We start from the raw sequence: 22,871 nt of genomic DNA on the forward strand, positions 1-22,871 counted from the left end.
TAAGAGTGAGGCATGATGATCTAGTGAGCAGAATAAGAACCAGAAATACTTGAGCTCTCAGCCTAGCTAGTGCCCAAGCCACTCACTTTCTCTGTTCTCTTAAGGGTGCCAAGAAGATTAAAATTGAAATAAATATGGCCTGGTGTAGTTGTGTGTTGAGTGTTGGACGATGAGCTCCAGCTCAAACATATTCAGTTTATGAGTCAAGAGAGGTTTTTCCTAACCATCACCCCTGCAAACTGAACCTGGGCTCTGCCAATCATGCCGGATTCTTTTGAGTGAGTGATGACTACTCTGCAAGCTAAATCCCTGTCCTTGATTACAGCTGGGTGTCCCCCACAGTTTTCCATAGCGTCACTCAAGGGTAAGCAAGGATAGGTTGGAACGTAGCTAAAATTTCTATTGATGGCGTGTGAGCCGGAGGAGAATTCAGTTCTCCCTCCCAAAGTGGCATTTACCATGCTGGGTTAACAGCCATAAAAAGTACTAAGAACTTACTTTTGTTACCACAGTAAGCAATTTAGACTCTACTCAACAGATCTGTTTTCTGTGTGTAAGGAGGTATCATTTTTAGACAGTCCCTCATCAGAACAAAATCACACTTTCAATGAGTTTGTATCTGTAACATGCTATAAAGGTGCTAAGTGTTATTATTAAGCAAGCTGTGCTGCTATCTGGCTCCTTAGAACAAAGAAACCTGAAAGGCAATAAATAATAGGTCAGTCTTATTTATTATCTTTATATTTCCTTCAGTGTGTACCCACTACCCAGCACTAATTTGGAGGGTATTCCCTAACTTTATTGGTCTGCCCTGGCATATAGCCAATCTATTTTAAGTATATATATATAGCCACCGTTGCCATAGTATCTTACTGCCTGGCAATCTTCAAAGCATTTATCCTCACAACACCCCTGTGAGGGAGGGAATTGTTGTTATCCCCATTGTACCAATGAGGAACACAGGCACAGAGAAGCCTAAGGTCACACAAAGTCTGTGGCAGATCAGGGAACCACTGTCTCAGAGTTTCATAGGCTAGACCATCTTTCCTCTCATATATATAGTATATGGCTATGACAGTCTGGGGAACGTGTGTGCGCAATTATGGATTCCATGTGGTTTTATGAACACTATTTGTACTTGTAACAGTCATTCTGAATTAGATCATCTCTTTGGTAGCAGGAACCTGGCATGTAGTGAGGAGGTAAGTTTGGAAAGGTGTGAAAAAGCAATCAAAGGCCCCTCAGCCTTGAATGGCTCTCACCGGCTTCAACAAGGAGACTTCTGCTAGCAGGGCCTTTGTGTAGACTAGCTGTTCACAGAAACCTACCTGGAGAGTGGCTGGGTTGGGGAGAGGGCTTGGGATCCTTCTATGCCTGAGCACATGCCTGGAAGAGCTGGTGGAATTTTTCTCCAGCTGACAAGAGCCTGCTTTAAAAAGAGGTGTGCTATAAGCCAGGACAGCCATTCCAAATCTGGTGGAGTGAGGGCAGGAGGGCCTTTGGCACCCCACCCCCCAAAGACACTGACGAAACCCAAGGACTCTGAGGAGTGGTGAAGACTCAGAGGGGAGATAACTTGTAAACTGTGCAGGAGAGTTAAGTGTGTGCATTTAAGAAATTCCTTTGCAAAGTCTGTGTTCAATACTTTACCTGTCCCCAGAGAGTTTAACTATAAAGCAGAAGGCCCACAAGGCTGGAGCCCTGTGGAAGAATATGCATAAGTTACTGGGGAGACTTAGGACATTCAGCACTGGTCTTGGGGCTTAAGGTACTTGGACTGCAGAGAATCATATCCCAAAGAAGAAAGCCAGACAGAGAATCAGCATGTCAGGAGTGTGCCTGAGAGGCTAGGCTAGAGACAGAATCTGGACTCTGCCCAGACCCGGCTGGCTTGGAAGCACATGGGATCCAATGGTTGGGTCCAATATAGCAGACTGGTGACTGTCCACACACTGGACTTAGCCAGGGCTATACCTGACTATATGGGAAAAGTCATTAGACCTATAGATAAAACACATATTTAATCAAACCAAATTTAATGTCAAGCTGTGCATTCAGTTAGGAGACTACATGTTTGAAGCCAAATCTTCAGTTTATGTAAATCAGCATAGCTCCATTGATTCATTGATCCTGATTAATACCTACTAAGGAATAGAAGAAGCCGCCTTGATTTGAAATCATAGCACACAAGAATAGCGTGTTCCTTGAGTAAACTTCCTTCTTTATCTTCGCTTCCCTTCCACTTTCTGATGATTGGCAGAGCACGTCTAGCTTATTTATGCTGCAGATATTGACTTACACAGCTTTTCCCCCTGTGGTAGATTTTGGGGGTGAGTTAATTTACTCAAGAGAACAATTTAAATACCCCCCTCATGTAGGTTTGCCAGATCGCCTTAGACACCTCTTGGGTATCTAAGGGCAGGATTGCCCATAGAATGTATCATTGTACACAGGCAGCATTCTGAAGCATGAAATCCATTTTTAAATTTTGCACACTGGTTTCTGACTTCTTATAGCTCCTAGTAAGAGCTGTATCTCAGTATTTGCAGGTGGGGACAACTTTAACAAAAATCTTCAGCTCCTATTCATCTGGAAAAATTCACGCATTTCTACTCTCATGTAAGTATAGGCCCGGTATTCACAGCACTTCCCACTAAAATGCAATACAGTAGGTGATAAGCCCTGAATCACTCATTGCTAGGAACCCTACACTTCAGTAAGAAAGGACAGAATTAGGATAAAAAATACCCTTAGACCCTAACTAACCGCTTTAGCTGCTGAAGATTACAGAATCCCATTTTAGTGATATCAGAGTGCATTTTCCACAGCAGAAATGGGAAACATCTATTTAATCCTGGTCATAGAAAACCAGTAAAACTAAGTATTTTAGGAGTAAGAAGGAATCTGCAGTTTCTATGTCCATTTTCTTTTAGACTTATAAGTAAGTGTGTTTTATAAGGGTAGACTTTGTTATCTAAATATATAGATATTCACAGATATAGATATACAAACTCTCCCCCATTTATACCAGAGTCACCTTATTAATCTCAATGGGGTTGCACTGGTGTGGCGGAAAGAATTTGGCCCATTTATTGTACCTTCATGGTACACTTTTGAATCTAGGAGTTTGCTTAATATAAAAGCTTTCTCTTCCATAAAATTTGCATCTCATCAGCCTGCATCACCAACAGCTCCCCAGAAACAAATAAAAAGAATCATCGTAATTAAATGTCAACAGAATGCTCAATGCTGTACAGACCATGGCGGATGACACAGTCCCTGCCCCCGCGGAAGGACCAAATCCTGTGACGTGTGGAACACCTCCACCCAGGTGGTGGGCAACATCAACCCCCATTGACTTCAGGGTGCTCAGCACCTCGCAGGATTTGGCGCAAAGGGCCTCATCCTTCAGGGAACTAAACTCCTAATGAGAACCTGCAACTCCCATTGAAATCAACGATGCAAGATGTTGAGCATCATTTTTTGCATGATGCCAAGCACCCTCATCTCCCACTGAACTCTGGGGGAGTAAGGGCACTCAGCATTTCAGTCAGTGACACTCAGGAGTGTACGCTAGTTAGTCAGACAAAGCATTTCAGACACAAAATGACACGGGGGAGGAGGGGAGGGGAGGGAGGGCGACCTCTTAGAGCACAGCAAGTTGCTTTGTTTTGTCTATTAGGTCCATCAGAGCCTGTTTACTGAGGCAGGCAGGCATTGATGGGCTTGGTAGAAGACCTGAATTTTAAGGAGGAGGGATCTGAATGCAGAGAGCCGTGCAGGCCAGCAGTAGGAGGAAGCTCCTGGCACAAATTGCAGTATGGAAGGAGAACGCAAAGAGAGGGAACTGGGCAGAGCAAAAAGGGCAAGAAGAGGAGGTGGGAGATACAAAAGCAGAAATATAGGGTCTGAGGATGACTACACTGGAAAAAAAAAGCTATGTTCTTAACTCAGGTTAGCAGCAGGAGTTCAAGCCTATAGGGCAGCCTGGGGTCACACTCAAGCTTCTAACCCAAATCAAAAGCCCAGCAGCTTCACTGCTATTTTCACTCCAGGTAGCGAATATGGGTTAGCTAAGCCCGGTTAGAACACACTTTTTTTTGCAGTCTAGACATATCTATAAACAAAAGAATAGCACAGGGCCTTGAACAGGAGATAAGGTGCTGGAACCGGATGATGTGAAAGAAGAGAAGAAACTAGTGGAGGGATCTGAGGAGGATCCTGGGTCATTCAGTGGGTCATTCAGTGGGTCACCCGGCTTTTGTTCTTCACTATGAATACAGTGGGATCGGATTAAAACAAAATGTTAAAAAGTTACTTTTGCTAGTGCACCATATTCGCATAACTCTTTGCCATTTGCTCATCGCATATGCATGCATATTACAATCTTCATTCTGGGCTCCTCTAGGGATGAAATATTTAAATGGTTTATACATAACTATCCATTCTCATTTAAATGAGTCATTGTCACACATAAATCTGACTTCATTTTACTTTAGCTTCCTTCTTCTTTTTTATTACTCTTCTGTCCTACAGTCTCACCACTATGGGCTCTGATAAGATGTCATAAGCTAAGCAGCATGGCTCAGTCAGGATGTGGATGGGAGACCTCAGAGGAAACCAGATGCTGCAGAATAATTAAATGGCTCTCACCTCTGTGTCAGTATTGAACCAGTGCCCAGTCATGGTGTTTGGGGGCATTGTGTGATTGAAGGTGCCATCCTGTGGAAGGGGTGTAATACCATGAGTAGTCTTTTAAGAGCCCATGACAATTTTAGCAAAGGCATCCTGACCAAATTTCAGTGTAGGGAACTACATTTTCCATGTACTAAAAATTACTTTGCAGTTTCAATCAGTAAAGTATTCTTCACCACATGTCCTGATCCACTGGTATTGACACTGAACAATGTTATACAGCTTCTACATTCCACCCCACAAGAGAGTAGCTGCATTTTAGTGGTTAGTGACATTGTTATAAGAACAAGTGCAGGAGAAAGAACCAGTCTGTAGAGTGCTCTGGGATGTGAGGTGCTGTATAAGTGTCTGTTTTCCTTCGCTAAATGTTATTAACTGATATAAGGGGGAGAGGAGGTGGACTCATACTAGAGTCATGGAGCACAAGGCTGGAAGGAATCACCCAGATCATTTGGTCCAACACCCTGTATCTAATGGGAAGGACCCCAGAATTTCCCAGCCCCTGTATTCACAGTGATGCTTAGACCTAGATTTCCAATGACGGCAACACTGAGCTCATTACATGTACCTTGAGCTAAGATTATTTTCTGTTAAGCAGACCTGGCTGAATCCCACTTACTGACTCATAAGTGTTTTTATTGCTATGGTTTCAGCCATGCATTTATGGGCACAAAGCCCAGCTGTACACAACTTAGGGTTTTGAATGCAGAAAACCCACTATTTCTGAATAATGCCAATTTGTGGTTTATGCAGCATAATTCTCCTTATGTCAGCAGAAAGGAAGCTCTTTACCACTGCTAACCTTGTGCCTTAGAAAACCTAGGGCATTTTTTACTGGACTTCTTACTTTATGGCTTCACTTTCTAAACCTTCTTCAAAAGGCAGATCAGATTAAAGGAGTTCAGCAACGCAATGAGCACGTATATGTCACTCAAGTCAGTTAGAAATGACATGAGCAAAGCACTGGAGAATGTGTTGTAGGAAATAATCATAAATTGGCAAAATGATTAATCAGAGGAGCGAGCGGGTCCATTCAGCTCTAATTTCGGTTATTCTGCATAGCACTGCAGGGGTTCCAACACTATATACACTGATGACCAAGGCAGACCGAGAATGCAGAGTATCGGGTGGGGAGGGGAAGATCTCTTGCTCACTGGTCTACAGAATCATAAAGCTGAAGACCCACTGTAATAGTGGCCATGTTAGTATGTGTCCACATAGGCTCTCTCTACACGGCTCACAGTACCAAGACACCCAACCTGTGTCGACAGGCTCCTGGTAGTGGTCTAAAAATAGCTGTGCAGACAACCCTCTGAAGTTGTGGCTTCGTCCGGTGCTTGGGCACTGAAACCTCCCTCCCTCGGCTTCAGAACCAGAGCCCCAACTTCAAAGCACCGTCTTTCAGTGCTAATGTGAGCTCTGCAAGCCCGAGTCTATCAACCTGGTCTGGCTCCCATGCGGGCTCTTTAGACATATCCATAAAGGCCTCAGTTTAGCCCGTACTTAAATCCCATTGAAGTGAATGCAGTGTTCTGTACAATCAGAGACAAAGAAAGGAAGCATATTTGGTGGTTAAAATGCAGAAGTGGGAGTCACAAGATCTGGGTTCTAGTCCCAGCTCTGTTACTGGTTCACTGCATAACACTGGCCAAGTCACTGCTCCTCTCAGTTTCCTGTCTGTAAAATGGGAACAGCTGTACCTATATCACAGAGGGCAGTGAGGCTCAATTCACTATTGTGAACCCCTTTGAGATTCTTTGAGAGAAGGTACAATAGAACTTAAAGGCTACTTCTAAACTCTTCCCTATAGCAGGCTATTTGTCCACTACTTAATGAGTAGGCTAACCAATAGAGGAGGGGCTATTCCACATGCAGCTTTGGGTTGCATTTGAATATCTGTCTTCATATTATTCTGTGGCATATGATCAGGCTTTACAACAATACACAGGACTTTCCCCTACAGAAAATAGAAGCCACAACATTGAATGGTGGGGAAGGGAAAAACAAGACCACAAGTGTGCTTGGTTCCAACTCATCCTGAACTAATTAAAATGAAAAGTGTATTACTCCGCTCACCCTAGCAAATTAGATTTACAGTGCACCAGAGAGTGTGTTCTCAAAGCAGGTAGGGGGTATGTAAACATTTTAGTATTTTTATAGCTGCTTCTGATATTAAGATAATGGTTGGGGGGGGAATCAAAACAGGATGGGACGCAACCAGTAAATCTTCACAGGAAAATAAAATCTCCATATTTTCTCTTAAAATCAGTTGGGAGGAAACAAGCTACAAATGATTTTGCAACTAAGCAGGGAGAAGAGAGGTTAATGAAAGTGACCTTCCGCAGAAAACGATTAGCAAAATTTAGGCTTAGCAAACCAATCCTAATAACATGCAATGTTAAAAACACCTCCAGTATTTGGTCTCTGTGGTGTCATTGGCTTTGCTTATGACTGGTTTGCTTGGAAGTTTTAAGAAGTTCAGCCCACTCTGATTTCTTTTAATGTGAATCACTTATGCAAACTCTGTGTTCTGATTTGGGTTACTTTGTGAATTAGGAAAGCTGACGAAATGTGATGATTTATTGATGTTTCCTTTTATTTCTCACTCACCAGACTTCATAACACTAATCTCTGTGGCTCATGAAAAATGTTAAACCAAGGGAATAGTAAATAGGAACCAGGTCAGGCATCCTAAATTTTCCACCCCACTTCAGCAGGAAGAAGGAAGCAAACTGACAGATCCAGGGGCAAGGAGTACAGAAGGGATGGGCATCTATGGGCATCAGATTGCATGGCATGGATAAAAACAGCCAGTGAAATATACAATCAGGTGACAGGGGGTATTAGCCTTTGGAACCCTCACCTCTATCATCTTTTTGGGGCACGGACAGCAAGTTTCAGGGTCCGATATTCAACTGGCATAATTGGGTGCGATCCCGCTTCATATTATATTGCAATTACATGTATGCAGTCAAATAAAGTGTTAGCCTAAGTGGCTGAACCATCCAACAGCTGAGGGAAGAGCTCTGTGCAAGTCCATGAGGAAACCAGGCAGCACACACTGATGGGTGGAACCCACCCTATGTGACCTATGTCTTCTAACTGATCACAGTGGCAAAGCGGGGAGACACAAAAGCCCCACCTTATAGTTATTGGATCACTCCACATCTGAAGCAATTGAGCTCTACCCAAAGATGGTGTGGAAGATCAAAGCCCAGGGGCTTGGCTGTTGGCTCTGTCACGAGATGGGATTGGCTAGCACACCATCTGGTGGTGATAGCGAGGGTCCTTGGAGGAATGGTCGATACAAGGTGCCTTGGGCTAAGATGGCAACTCGGTGGATTACATACATCTTTAAACAGGGCTAGATGCGGCAATATCTTGCAGCTTAGGGAGCAAATTTTGCATGGGGACTTGTCACTTGATGTCAGGAGGAGTGATGCTGGACAGAATTGGCAGCCCAGCCAGGCTGATCGGTCAGCACCTGTTATTATATGCCTGGTTTCATTCAGCCTAGCGTCTACTAATCCTGTGTAAAAAGAGCTGAGGCACACTGGGGAACAGTATAGCAAAAGGCAAGCTCAGAATTTCTTAGAGCCTGTGCACTTGCTCAGGTAGAACCAGCGAGTTTGCTGATCAGACTCTTTTTTTGTCTTTATTTTCAGTGAGGTCTTGGTATTTTCAGTGAAGTGTTACATGAAAGTCAAGGTACGGTCCAAAGTAACTCCTAGATACACAGGCTACAGGCCATGGTCCAGCCCGTGTCCATTCAGGAAGATGTTCAACAGTTTGTTGGTATAATGCAGCTACATTCCCATTGTACACACTGGAAGTATCAAAGCTGTAACTAGCAGACCACATCTTTCAGATCCTGGCCAGCACGGACTCTCAAAGTCCTTGGAGCAGCACCCATTTACACTGGCTAAGGATCTGGTTTGCCTGCACTCCTGTATGCCGGACACATATAACAAGCAGGGATGGATCGAGGAGAGGACAGAGATGGTTGCTTTCTGTAGTATCATTTCCAACGCTGCAAGGGGATTCCAGGTGAACTTTAATGCTGGCCCTGTCTGTATTTCATTCTGTTGGTTTCCCTACCACAGTGTGCAACCCTCCCCTAAGTCTGGGGCTGGGGACCATTGACAGCCTGGCTCCCACAGCCTCTGTTAACAGCTGTGTAAGTCTGTGCCCTTAGCAGACGAATTCAGGCAATGTTAAAAGTTCAAGGGTTGGAGTTACAGAAAAGGCAAGAGGTTATATTTTAGTTATCGGTTTTAAACAGAACCGTAGTGCTACTATCTAGGAGTTGAGGGGCATCTTCTCTCCTCTTCCACTGCCTGCTGGACACGGGATTTGCTCTTCCACACAGCTTCCCTGAGAGAAGATGAAGCTCAAGGCGGCATTATCCCAGTGCCTTTTCCTCCCCCTTTTTGCAGGAGTTAATCTGTTCAGTGACGGCAGCATGAGCAGCTCTGTTCCTTTAACCTCTGATGGACACACTACCTGCTTTCTGTGCCACAGCTGGCTAGGAGTCTATAGGAGACGTCTCGCCTGGACTTTGGGGGCAGAGGGGACATGGAGTAAGTGCCTCTTTTTTTTTTTTAATAAAGTGTCATTTGGGTTTAAGGTGAAGTTGCAATAGGCACTCTTCAACCCAGATTTTCTGTTCAATAATGCCAGCAGCAGCCAACAGAGTTGCTCTGTTTCATATCAGTGTCTTTCTTGTGGTGCTCAGCCCTACCTGGATTAGAGATTTTAGCAGATTTTGGGGGTGGGTTCTTTTGTGCTCCAGGAAGAGTATCCCCATTTGCTTAGGAGTGGATTTAGGATTCGCCTTGGGTGGTCACTAGGCTGGTGACATGCTTGCTTTTCCTCACCAGTGCAGCCAACAAACTCACCTACCTGGGTGTCAGGTGGGTAAACACTAAAAAGATCCCAGCTCTGTGGCCAGAAACAAAGGTTGGAATGTTTGGAAACAGACTGACCTGGCTGCCTCGTTGGGAGACAGACTAGATACATAATAACGTTAATGGACTAGAACACAGGTCACAGGTTTACAGTTGCCTGCTAAACAACTTGGCAAACCGGCGGCATTTAACAGGAACCAGTGCTGAGGTGAAGCCAAGACATTTATCCTGTGACAATATTCTATTGCAGTGACTTTATCTTGAGGAGCCCACATGATTGATGATTACAGCTGCTGTCATTCAGTTTGATGGATTTTTAGTGCTGTAGAGTGACATTTGCTCAATGTAGCATTCTTGAAAAGCCGTATTCTGATTAGCATACTGAAGAGACTTGCTCTGTGGGGTCAGCCAATCAGACGCCAGCTTATGCATAAAATGTACACAACCAAGAAAGTTTCTGGAGCTTTGAGGAATACAGGGCTAGGAGCCAGATTCTGTTTGTGGAAACTTTTTGTAATGGTAAAGGTGGGTGAATAAAGACTATGACACTTACAGCATAGGACATATGGAATTTCAACAGTTTATGTTAACTGGCAGGGAAATGGATTGCTGGTTAAAGCACAGGACTGGGAGTCTAGAGACCTTGATTCTAGACTTGGTCCTGCCACAGACTTGCTGTGAGACCTTGGTCAAGTCCCTTAGACATAAATCTTCAAAGGTCTCTGCTATTTTGGGGTACCTAAATGTTGGAATGCCCAATTTGAGAGACTTTGGGACATACTGAGCAGCCACAGCTACTGAAATCAGCACACCTTAAGAAAGAAAGAAACAATCGAGCCCCAGTCAAGCATCTTAATTTGGGCACCTAGCCTGAAATTGTTGGCCTTAGCTTAGATACACAGAGGTTATCTCCATCTGTAAAATGAGGATAACAGCAATTATCTACCTCACAAGGGTGTTGTAAGGTTTTCTTTACATTAATTAATAAGTTGATTAATTAAAGTGGTTTCAGATCGTCAGATAGAAGGCTTTATAAACTTGGAAGTTATTATTCTAGACAAGGGCTTGGTAAATCACACCTGCCCCCCAACTTCACTGGAGGCCTGTTTCCCCATATGTACAGGAAAGTTGCCAGCACTACATCTTCACGAGGCAGGGTCACCACAACATTTGTGTCTAGTGTGGGCCCCAAGAGGGATCCCCCAACTCAGTGCTGGTCAGTTCCAGCTCTTCACTATACTTATTACAGATTTGAATTTCAACTTGCCATATTGGAAAGCTGTCTCTGGAGTTTAATGATTTGAAATTCACTCACCCCTAAAGTCAGCTGAGTCACTGCTGCTGCGAGTTTCTACCAGCAACAGGCTGTGGTGGTCTTTGGAGACGGCCTTTCTTTCCTGACACCGAATTGGAGGAAGAATATGGGGGGCAAACACCAGAGGAAGGATGTGAAAAGGAGGAGATGGGGGAGAATACAAAAGATGATCAGGAAGAGAGGCGCAATCTTCTGACAGCTGAATTGTGTAAGTGCAGAGAGAACATTTATGTGGCTATGTTGCATGTATACCAGATATATAGCTATCTCAAGCTATTTTTCCTCATAGGAGGGATATATAAAGCAAAACTATAATAGCAAGTCTCTGGGGGGCATTTTTTCTTCAGGATCGAGTGGGTAAGGGATAATTCCTGAGTGATGTAGGCACTCATGAGTTATCCCTGCTCTCCTCCCAAGTGGAGATAAATATCACAACAGAAATGAGCTACAGTGTATTATGTGTGCACAATGCACCGTTCTTTTCTCCCACTCTTTTTTTCAAGACTCAAAAAGCTTCAGGTGACAGTGATGGAGAGAGAGAGAAACACATTTATGGATGAAGTAGGAACCAAAGGTTTTGATAGTGAAGCAAACCGCTTTGAGACACCTTTGCGAGTAGCTGAACATCGGCGTCAGGAGAGCCAGAGTCAGTGACATTGCACAGGGCTTTGCTTTTTAATGGAGCAACAACTAGGCCGATTTTCAGTTGGTCTCCAAATCTGCACCAGCGAGTCACAAATATCCCTCTTGTCTTGCACATGTAAAGTGCAGAACTGGAGGTTACAGCCAAAAATGTGGCCCAAGCTTATAACTTGCAAGCGGTCTTCATCAATAACAAAGGGGTAGGGTATACTAGAGAAAAAAAAACAGCACATGAAAATCTCTCTAGCTGAGAATCTGGCCCACAGGATTTGATCTCTCATGCTCTCAGAGCCCAATCCTACAAAGTGCTGAGTGGCTCCTGGGAGCTGCAGCGCATCCTTGTCTCTTATTGAGCTCTGAGGGAGTTAAGGCCACTAAGTAGGAGACATTCAGAATCTTGGAAGACTGGGCTGTCTCTCTAATGACTGGCTTTGCTTCATGCTGGATAGCCTGCTAGCATAGAAATATTCATAACACATCACTCAGATATTATCAGAGAAATGGCAGTTCATGTTTTGCACATCACAGCTGTGTATTACGAGTCTCATGAAGCAAGGAGAAAAACTGGAAACAAAATCCACAAGCCAAGCAAAATAAATATAAAAAGGCAGTAAAAGTAAGTTGATGGTGTTGCTCTAATTTGAGCAAACATTAATTTAAAATGTGTAATTGAATTAATGCATTTTTATAAAAAAAATCCCAGCAAATCCGGACCATGGATATAAATACATTATAGGGTTCTCCTTTGACATCACACCTCTTTCACGGTTTACAACTCACAATTTATTTTAATGTCACCAGAATCCCAAGATATATTTATGTTCTTGTCACTCACCATTTTTTAAAATTTATCCTCAATATCTATATCCTCTCTCTGCAATTACACACACCCCATATGTGGACATCTCTTCCATGTGATAAATTACTGAGCTGTGTAATAAATTAGTTTAGTATGTGCCTTCAACTGCCTTGCAACACTAGGCCAACTAACCTAGCGCCACAGGACTTATTCGAAGAATCGAGACGTCTGAACAGCTTCAGATGCTTCATTTTTAAAACAATAAATCATATTACCACAAATGTATTTCCTTTCTCCACCCCCTTCCTGCAAAAAATGTGACTCATCTCCCAGAACTCTGGCTCTGGGCCCAGAACAGGTAATATCCAAGTCTGAACTAGAGCAGTTCAAGGACCAGTGTCTTGGGACTCTCCAGTGGCTTAAGGTTCCTATTTCTAGGACATTAATGGGAGATTCCTAGCTACCCAACAGCCCACACAACAGTTGCTTCTACCCTTGGAAGGTCCAGAGATAGCAGTCTTTGCATGTATGACATTTTTAGGCCTAGAAAAACTGCTTGAAGCTATTTAAGCAGGGACTTCACATGTATTACCTGTCTCTGAGTACTTTGGAGTTGGACTCATGGTAACTAAAATACACCATGCTCCGGAGGAGGAGAGTGCCAATTAAAATTGTTTAAAACGTCCTCCACTTGCCAGGTAATGTGGCATAAGCAAAATAATGTATTATTTATATATGTGCACGCACACACACACACACAATGTATATGACAAAATACATAGACAATGCCAATGCATCCTACTGTTATGTACATGAATATACACATATACTATACCAATTTATGAACATAATTTATAAAAGGATATTGGGAACCTTTGCCATGAACGATGCCATCAAGTGTAAAATTTTATTATTGCCACCTGCCCATTTTACAAAGGTATAGAGAGAAACAAGGTGCCAAATATGCCCATGGTTTAACTCAATTTAATTGGATGAATGAATGAATTTGGCACAAGAAATCTATGCATGTACTGTAATAAACTTAAAAGCGGATAGAAGCCAATAGAGTACATCACATACATTTCCATATACTTATTACCATTGATTTTTAAAATGACGTAGCTACAAAAGATTACACTTGTCCAACTACTAGATTTAAATGCTATAAAATGATGCAAACTATGTAAATATTTTTCAAATGTATTGGGCCGTACCTGATCCTCAGCATGTGTAAATTGGCATAATTGTATTGAATTCAATAGTGCTACGTTGATTTATACTTGCTGAAGCTTTGCTTACTAAGTGTTATTATGAACACTGGACAAATCTATAGTGTATTTAAAACGTTGCGTGTGTGTATTTTGTTCTGTAAAGCATTAGTTATAGGTCCTACAGCCCTTACCACCATGTTAGTCCGATTGCCGTCAGTAGGAATATTCATGGTGTGCAACAGGGACTATTCACATGAGTAAAGGCTGCAGGATTCGGCCTATCAAATGCATATTCTTCAGGGGGTCACTCTGGTCTGTGCCAGGACAACTTCTCCTCCCTTGGTCACCAGCCTTTCAGATTGTCCATCTCTTTTTACACCTCTGTCTTCAGTTTTTCCCTGATGCTATCCAAAGCTAGAAATACCATTCTGCCTCGTTGAAGAGAGGAGCTATTCTGACAAATGTGGCTCGCCGTGATTTCATTTCCACAAATGGCTTTCAGGATATTTTTTCAGGCTGCTGTATCCTCTTGAGTTTTACATTTAACGCCCATATTGGGGATCATGCCAGAAGGGTATTACAGACGGTGTTGTCTTAGCCAGGCTAAACTGAAATGGCAGATTGAGAACCTCCAGCTGATTTGGTAGATTTTTTTATATGCAGATTGACATGGATACTCTATCTCCATTTCCTTCACCTGCCCCTGTTTTCTCCTGACCTCACTGCTCCATTCACTCCTCCTTGCCCCACTTAACCTCTCACTCCCTTCTGGCTTCTTCCCCACACCATAATATGCATATTCCAGTGTCTCCAACCTCAAAAGGCTAACCCTTGGTCCCTCCCTTTCCGCTCCAGCTACCATCCATTTCCTTTCTTCTCATTTATATGTGTTACAATAGCATGGGGCCTCAGTCATGGAGCAGGACCCCATTGTGCTAGGTGCTGCCCACACATTCGCTTCCACACTCACCCAATGAGCGCCCATCTTCCCCCCTACTCCATCCTAGCTCACACCCTATCCACTCCTCTGAAACTGCTCCCACCAAGATGTGCAATGCTCTCTTCCTGGCTAAGTCTCAGGGTCAGTGCGCTGGCATTCTCCTTGATTCCTAGCTGTTGTTAACACTGTTGGTCATGCTTGACCTCTTGCCCTGCCTTAGTTTCCCACAGCTCTGCTCCTCTGTCTCTCCCCTACCTCTCCATGGCCCTTCACCGTCTTTTCGGTGGGTCGTCCTCCTCCTCCTGCTGCTGCTTTCAGTGGCAGTTCTGCCAAACTCTGCTCTTAGACTTCTCTTCCCCCTCACCACCCTTTTCCTGGGTGAGCTCATCTGTTCACACACATATCGAATGACCACCCCAAAGCGGATGACTCCCAAGCCCACCTTGCTCCTTCCTTCTCCCACTGACATCTCCTTCCGGGAGTTTCACCATTGGCTCACACTTGACGTAGCCAAACCGAACTCCCGGTTTTTCCCCTTCCGACCCCCACACTTTGTGCTCTGTCACTGTTGGTCACACCTCTGCTATCCCTGTCACTCAGGTTCTTAACCCCGGGGTCAGCTCAGACTCCCTCTACTTCATTCCTCCCATGGGGTGGTGTCCAAGTCCTGCTACCTCTTCCATCAAAACCTCTTCTTTCTGTTCAGATAGCTAAAACTCATCTCCTGCTTTGGTCACAGGAATTTCCTCCCCTTCCCCCTTCCACTCTGCACAATATCCAGTCTCCAGGATGATGGACCTGGCCTCTCAGTCCATGTCACATACACACACCATTGAATCCCTACACTGGCTTCTCCTTCTCCATTGCAAATTCAGCCTTTTTGTCCTTGCCCTCAAAGCCCTATCTACCCTTGCCTCTCCCCACTTCTCTGAGTTTCTCTCTGACGGCATAGTCCACTCATTCCCTATATTCCACCAGGGATGCTACCCAGAACACCCTATTTGTCTGCTTTTCACACAGGCCCAATCAATGGGATTTCCTTCACTCCACATGGAGCAGCCTTCCTGAGCTGACACATCAGACCATTATCCTCTCATTTCAATGCCAGGACACGTACCAAAAATGGCTCTACTAAGACATTTCTATTATATTTAATATTTTAAGTCTCTTTGTTCCAGCATGTTGTGCCCTGATTAGCCTTTGCTGGGTAACCCCCTAATCCCAGACCTTGCCCGTCTTCGGGATTAGCCTCAATTCAGTAGCTGGTGGCCAGCAAAGGCTAGTGCACATCATGGTGGAGCAGAAGATTTTAAAAGAGACTTTTAAAAAAAGACACCTCCCCCCCCCCAGGAGTTTGCACTGACGCAGCTGCACGGATTGCTGGCCACCCAACCCTACAGCCCAGAGACAGACAAGACTTTATTGATGCTGCTTTGTTCCCCTCCCTACACTGCAGTATCACATCCAGATTTAGATTATACAAATCTCTGGAACAGTGACCATAGGGGTTTTTGTGTGAGTGTTTATTTCTGCTTGGACTAGGGAACAAACAAATAATCCCCAACATTCAGAATAATAGGCCTCACACATCAAAGGAACACGGAGCCTGACCTTTCCTACTTAATCCTTCCTGGTGAGGTGTTAGATCTTGTGCTGCCTGATGATCAAACAGGATTGCGTTAAGCAGACGTGGAGAACAAGCTCTTATCTAGATGCGATTCCTCTCCCCTCCAGGGGATCCTGTTCTCTCTCTCTCTAACTCCTCCCTCCCCCAGTTGCATGAAATCAACCAAATCCATAATCTAATCTGGCCGGGACTCAAAGGTGGAAAAAAATCAAGTCGTAATTCAGTGACTGCTCTGAGTGGAGAATGAAGCCAATCAGAGGAGCATTAGCAATCCCTTCTCAGGGCACCTCACTGAGGGAAGGGCAGGAAGCTTCTCACCAGCAAGCAGCGGTGCTCACTGAGCTCCTGCGGGTTGATTGCCGCAGCCTCAGCCCGGGGCTCTGGCTGGAGAAACTGCAGCTGGAGGGCCCCGAAGGTGTGACTGGAAGGGGAAGGTGACCCCTTCTCGCGCATTCCTGTTACTTTAAAAGGCTCCGTGGTTACACAGAGGGATAGGAGTGTGTATTTCAGTGTTACGGGGTGTTTGAGTGTGAGACAGTCGGGTTGTGTGTGCCAGTGTCACGTTGTTTTGGAGTGTGAGAGAGTAGGGGGGGTGTTTCCGTGTCACGGTGTGTGAGTGTAAGGGAGTCCGTGTGGCTGTGTCCGTGTGAAGGTGTGCTGGAATGTGTGAGCCTGGGTGTGTGTACCAATGTCACGTTGTGTTGGGTTGTGAGAGAATCGGCGTGTGTCAGTGGTACAGTGTGAGAGAGTCCAGGTGTGTGTGTCAGTGTCACCGTGTGTGAGTGAGAGAGTCGGTGTGACGGTGTGTGAGAGTCCAGGTGTGTGTGTCAGTGTCACGGTGTGTGAGTGAGAGAGTCGGGGTGTCGGGGTGACGGTGTGTGCGAGTCCAGGTGTGTGTGTCAGTGTCACCGTGTGTGAGTGAGAGAGTTGGGGTGTCGGTGTGTGAGAGTCCAGGTGTGTGTGTCAGTGTCACAGTGTGTGAGTGAGAGAGTCGGGGTGTCGGTGTGTGAGAGTCCAGGTGTGTGTGTCAGTGTCACCGTGTGTGAGTGAGAGAGTCGGGGTGTCGGGGAGACGGTGTGTGAGAGTCCAGGTGTGTGTGTCAGTGTCACGGTGTGTGAGTGAGAGAGTCAGGGTGTCGGGGTGTGCGAGTCCAGGTGTGTGTGTCAGTGTCACGGTGTGTGAGTGAGAGAGTCGGGGTGTCGGGGTGTCGGGGTGTGCGAGTCCAAGTGTGTGTGTCAGTGTCACAGTATGTGAGTGAGAGAGTCGGGGTGTCGGGGTGTGCGAGTCCAGGTGTGTGTGTCAATGTCACCGTGTGTGAGTGAGAGAGTCGGGGTGTCGGGGTGACAGTGTGTGCGAGTCCAGGTGTGTGTGTCAGTGTCACGGTGTGTGAGTGAGAGAGTTGGGGTGTCGGGGTGACAGTGTGTGCGAGTCCAGGTGTGTGTGTCAGTGTCACGGTGTGTGAGTGAGAGAGTCGGGGTGTCGGGGTGTGCGAGTCCAGGTGTGTGTGTCAGTGTCACCGTGTGTGAGTGAGAGAGTCGGGGTGTCGAGGTGTCGGTGTGTGCGAGTCCAGGTGTGTGTGTCAATGTCACTCTGTGTGAGTGAGAGAGTCGGGGTGTCGAGGTGTCGGTGTGTGCGAGTCCAGGTGTGTGTGTCAGTGTCACGGTGTGTGAGTGAGAGAGTCAGGGTGTCAGTGTGAGGGTGTGTGAGAGTCCAGGTGTGTGTGTCAGTGTCACCGTGTGTGAGTGAGAGAGTCAAGGTGTCGGGGTGATGGTGTGTGAGAGTCCAGGTGTGTGTGTCAGTGTCACCGTGTGTGAGTGAGAGAGTCGGGGTGTCGGGGTGACGGTGTGTGCGAGTCCAGGTGTGTGTGTCAGTGTCACCGTGTGTGAGTGAGAGAGTCAAGGTGTCGGGGTGACGGTGTGTGCAAGTCCAGGTGTGTGTGTCAGTGTCACCGTGTGTGAGTGAGAGAGTCAGGGTGACGGTGTGTGCAAGTCCAGGTGTGTGTGTCAATGTCACTCTGTGTGAGTGAGAGAGTCGGGGTGTCGAGGTGTCGGTGTGTGCGAGTCCAGGTGTGTATGTCACTGTCACGGTGTGTGAGTGAGAGAGTCGGGGTGTCGGGGTGTGCGAGTCCAGGTGTGTGTGTCAATGTCACTCTGTGTGAGTGAGAGAGTCGGGGTGTCGACGTGTCGGTGTGTGCGAGTCCAGGTGTGTGTGTCAGTGTCACGGTGTGTGAGTGAGAGAGTCGGGGTGTCGGGGTGACGGTGTGTGAGAGTCCAGGTGTGTGTGTCAGTGTCACCGTGTGTGAGTGAGAGAGTCAAGGTGTCGGGGTGACGGTGTGTGAGAGTCCAGGTGTGTGTGTGTCAGTGTCACAGTGTGTGAGTGAGAGAGTCGGGGTGTCGGGGTGATGGTGTGTGAGAGTCCAGGTGTGTGTGTCAGTGTCACCGTGTGTGAGTGAGAGAGTCGGGGTGTCGGTGTGTGAGAGTCCAGGTGTATGTGTCAGTGTCACCGTGTGTGAGTGAGAGAGTCGAGGTGTCGGGGTGACGGTGTGTGCAAGTCCAGGTGTGTGTGTCAGTGTCACCGTGTGTGAGTGAGAGAGTCGGGGTGACGGTGTGTGCAAGTCCAGGTGTGTGTGTCTGTGTCACGGTGTGTGAGTGAGAGAGTCGGGGTGACGGTGTGTGCGAGTCCAGGTGTGTGTGTCACTGTCACGGTGTGTGAGTGAGAGAGTCGGGGTGATGGTGTGTGCGAGTCCAGGTGTGTGTGTCACTGTCACGGTGTGTGAGTGAGAGAGTCGGGGTGTCGGGGTGTGCGAGTCCAGGTGTGTGTGTCAGTGTCACGGTGTGTGAGTGAGAGAGTCGGGGTGTCGGGGTTTGCGAGTCCAGGTGTGTGTGTCAGTGTCACAGTGTGTGAGTGAGAGAGTCGGGGTGATGGTGTGTGCGAGTCCAGGTGTGTGTGTCACTGTCACGGTGTGTGAGTGAGAGAGTCGGGGTGATGGTGTGTGCGAGTCCAGGTGTGTGTGTCACTGTCACGGTGTGTGAGTGAGAGAGTCGGGGTGTCGGGGTGTGCGAGTCCAGGTGTGTGTGTCAGTGTCACGGTGTGTGAGTGAGAGAGTCGGGGTGTCGGGGTGACGGTGTGTGAGAGTCCAGGTGTGTGTGTCAGTGTCACCGTGTGTGAGTGAGAGAGTCAAGGTGTCGGGGTGACGGTGTGTGAGAGTCCAGGTGTGTGTGTGTCAGTGTCACAGTGTGTGAGTGAGAGAGTCGGGGTGTCGGGGTGATGGTGTGTGAGAGTCCAGGTGTGTGTGTCAGTGTCACCGTGTGTGAGTGAGAGAGTCGGGGTGTCGGGGTGTGCGAGTCCAGGTGTGTGTGTCAGTGTCACGGTGTGTGAGTGAGAGAGTCGGGGTGTCGGGGTGTGCGAGTCCAGGTGTGTGTGTCAGTGTCACGGTGTGTGAGTGAGAGAGTCGGGGTGACGGGGTGTCGGTGTGTGCGAGTCCAGGTGTGTGTGTCAGTGTCACCGTGTGTGAGTGAGAGAGTCGGGGTGTCGGGGTGCGCGAGTCCAGGTGTGGGTGTCAATGTCACGGTGTGTCGGAGCGTCAGACAGCCAGCGAGCGTGCCTGAGGCACAGCGAGTGTCTGTGGCTACCGAAGCCAGGAAGTGCAAACCAAACACTGCTGCGAGGACCACGGGCTGCAGAGAAGGAGAGAGAAGCCGAGGGAGGGAGCCCGGGGGAGGCGGGGAAAGCCGGCTCCTAAGGCAGCGCTGCTGGGCAGCCCCGCGGGACGCGCGTTACAACCTTCCCCGGCTCCCGGAGTTCTCCCCAGGTACAGCAGCGGGCTCGCGAGGCGCCGGCTCACAGTCCAGGCTGCAGACTGGGCCTGGCAAAATCACACTGATCCATTGCTGCCAGCCTATTCTTGCTTGGGGGGACGTGGCTGCCAACGGGGGGCTGGCGGGGTAAACATCCAGTGCGGGTGCCCAGGGCCCTGGCTCCACTCTGCAGATGGCAGGGGCGAGCTGGAGGCTGGAGGGAGCCGTCGGGGAGCTGCGGGGCAGGGGGCACTGCTGTCTCGCCAAGGCCGACGACAGGCCTCCCAAAGAAGGTACCATCCGCCTGGGGTTAGGGAGAGCGACCTTTCCATCCCCTTAGCCAGATCCGCCTGGCAGCTGGGGCCTGGCCCTGGGGTCTCCCACTCATCCATTAAACTTCGCTGGGCAGGAAGCGGCCGGCTCGCTAAGTCCCTGCAGGGTCCGGAACCCAGTGACAAAGGGCTTCCTCTTTCTGCTTCCTGCCCGCCCAGCGATCCCAGCCCCCTAACCCTACAAATTAGCGCTCTCGAGCCTTCAGAAAGGAGACAGCCGGGGGACCCTGCTCCCAAACGCCGGCCTGCAGCCAGGCGAGGAATAAGCGCCTTTCCTCCCGCTCTCCCCAGCCTTTGCGCTGCAAGCCCAGGGACCCGCAAATCTGCACCCTGGAGTGTAATGAAGATGCAGCGAGCTACAAGCCCAAACCGGTGCCTTTGAGGAAGCCTTCGGAGCTCTTTTCTTGAATTTCGCATTTAAGATTAGTACAAATGGTTTCCCCTTCAGAAGGGAATGAGCTGCCTGCTTATGGTTTCGTGTTAAAGCTCCAGAGACTTGTCCCTTCGGCTTTGTGTAGCCAAGGGTGCAAACATCAGCAGACACGCGCCGGGAAGCCTGCTCCCCATAACCCCCCTGGATTATTACTGAGAATCCATCGTGGGGCCCCGCTCACGTGTCAGAAGGAGGGAAGAGAGCCCCCAGATCTGAGCGCCGCTGGGGAAAGCAGCACCAGCTCCCAAGCAAGCCCAGGGACTTGCACCCCTGTGGGAACTATCTATGGTAGTGAGGACAGCCCTGCACGTCCTCCTCCACAGGGAGCCCTGCTCCCTGACTGCGTGTCTCTCTCCCGGTGCTTTGCCCTGCCAGGCAGGGGGAGACTTCTTGCCCTGCTGGCACTGCCCGGGTGCCTGAAAGGTGACGCCGCTGAGAAAGGCTCGGTCCGTGCCCGGCACATAGCATTCAAATAACTATCGCTCTAGACACGCATACACCGTGCATCCTGCAAAGCCACTTCAATGCAGCGCGGGTAGAAAGAGATTGTTCCGCCCTTGGAGAGTTAAAGCTACTAGCCTCCCTGCTCGTCCACTTCTACTCCCCCTGCTTTGTCTTTCTAGCTTAAACAAAGCCCCCCCCCCCCCACCCCCGAAAGGCCACGAGGGAAAGGGAGGCTGCAGGGAGAAGGGAGCCAGCGGAGAAACTTCCTGGGAAGTTTTTGCAATTCCACAGTTTGAAGGGTGAAACCCCACCCCCACCTCTGTAGGGCCTGGCTTTGCACCGCCCTGTGGGGAGCAATGCAAACCCGCTGCAAGCTCGGGGCTTTGGAAGGTCTGGCCAATATCCACCCACAGCTGTGGAGCCCCACACAGCCCCTGGGACCCCCCCACACACACACACACACCTTTTGCCTTCGCCTCCCTTCCCCCCGGGTTTGTGCGAGGAGCTGCCCCGGGGTGGAACGGGCGCTGCGCTGGAAGCAGGAGTTACCCGCCCCGGAGCCGTCTCCTTACCTGCGCGCCCCGCCAGCCCGGGTTTGCTGCCAGCTCTTCCTCCTCCGCTCTCTAACCGCCGCGCGGGGCTCTTTATGGAGATCCATTCACCCAGCGCGTTCCCATCGATCCCGCGGCCGGCCCCTGCCTCTGGGAGGCAGAGCGAGTGAGGCCTCGCCCATTCCCAGCGACTCTCTCATTAGAATGAAGCGCGCGCTCGCAGCCCCGCGCCGGAGAGCTGGGAGCAAGGATGAGCCCCTGGAAATGGGGGAGGGGAGGCCAGCAGAGACCGGGATGCTGGGTATGGAGGCTACCCCGGGGGGCATTAGCCAGCGGGGACCTGTCCCTCTAGACCTGGGAAGGATTTGGGGGGGGGGGGCGGGGGAGTGTCTGCAGCACAAGGGCCAGCTGGGGAGCAGATTCTCTCCCCAGCTGATAAGCCCCTGTCCTGTCCTCATCCTTCGCTGTCCATCTCTCTAGTTTCTTTATACCGCGCCCATCACCGTGGTCGCCCTAACCCGGACTTGCCTCTGCCTTCCCCACACCTGGCTGCTGCTAGCTGCATCCTCCACGTGTCATTGTCCGCTCCCGATCGCTCCGTGTTAAGAAGTGGATAACACACACACACACACATACATACACACCCAGACCCCTCCTGGCGGGCCTTACCCGCGTCCCCAACTACCCCCATGATGTAGTGGGTCTGTCAGTCTGCATCTGGGCTAGGGAGGGAGACCCTCCTTTGCAGCCCCTTTCTCTGCTTCGGGAGCCATCTGGCCGGCTCGCCAGCCAGCTCCCCAGGGAGCTCCCCTTCCCTCGCTCTTCACTCTTTGTTTTCCTCCCCGAGCTCCCGCTTCCTGTCCCGTTTTCATCCCAGGCTTTGATTTTTCTCTTTCTCTGTACCCACAGCACGATCTCAGCCTCTCTCTACAAAGCAGCTGGCCAATTCAAGCGGCATACAAAGGAGCTGACTCAATCCCAGAGACCGCGAATGGAGATAAATCCTGGTGCATGGGGGAGAGGGCGAGCCGGAGGAAAAACAGCCCGCAGAAGAACTGCACTGCAAACCGGGGGGCAGGGGGGACAACAATCACTAGGCTTCCTACTCCAGATCTGCACAGGCACCGCGATGGGTTCACACCCCTTGTCCCTGTTCCAGGCGCAAAGGCAAAGCAGCT

General features: G+C 48.5%; 1 protein-coding gene across 5 annotated transcripts in view; it reads right to left on the reverse strand.

The window, feature by feature from the left end:
- The window catches only part of ELFN1 (extracellular leucine rich repeat and fibronectin type III domain containing 1), a 178,473-nt gene that overhangs the window by 149,264 nt on the left and 6,338 nt on the right, over window positions 1–22,871 (reverse strand). The window contains exon 1 of one of the 5 annotated variants that reach the window (XM_048866307.2): window positions 21,715–21,887. The exons of 3 other annotated variants lie outside the window; for them this stretch is intronic. The gene's annotated coding sequence lies outside the window, so the exon portion shown is untranslated. Of the gene's footprint in view, window positions 1–10,917; window positions 10,937–21,714; window positions 21,888–22,871 lie in introns of those variants that run through there. One more of the 5 variants, XM_048866308.2, reaches the window with a different exon arrangement.

This window comes from Caretta caretta, chromosome 10, assembly GCF_965140235.1.
Source record: "Caretta caretta isolate rCarCar2 chromosome 10, rCarCar1.hap1, whole genome shotgun sequence".
In the NCBI taxonomy this organism is placed as follows: domain Eukaryota; kingdom Metazoa; phylum Chordata; order Testudines; family Cheloniidae; genus Caretta; species Caretta caretta.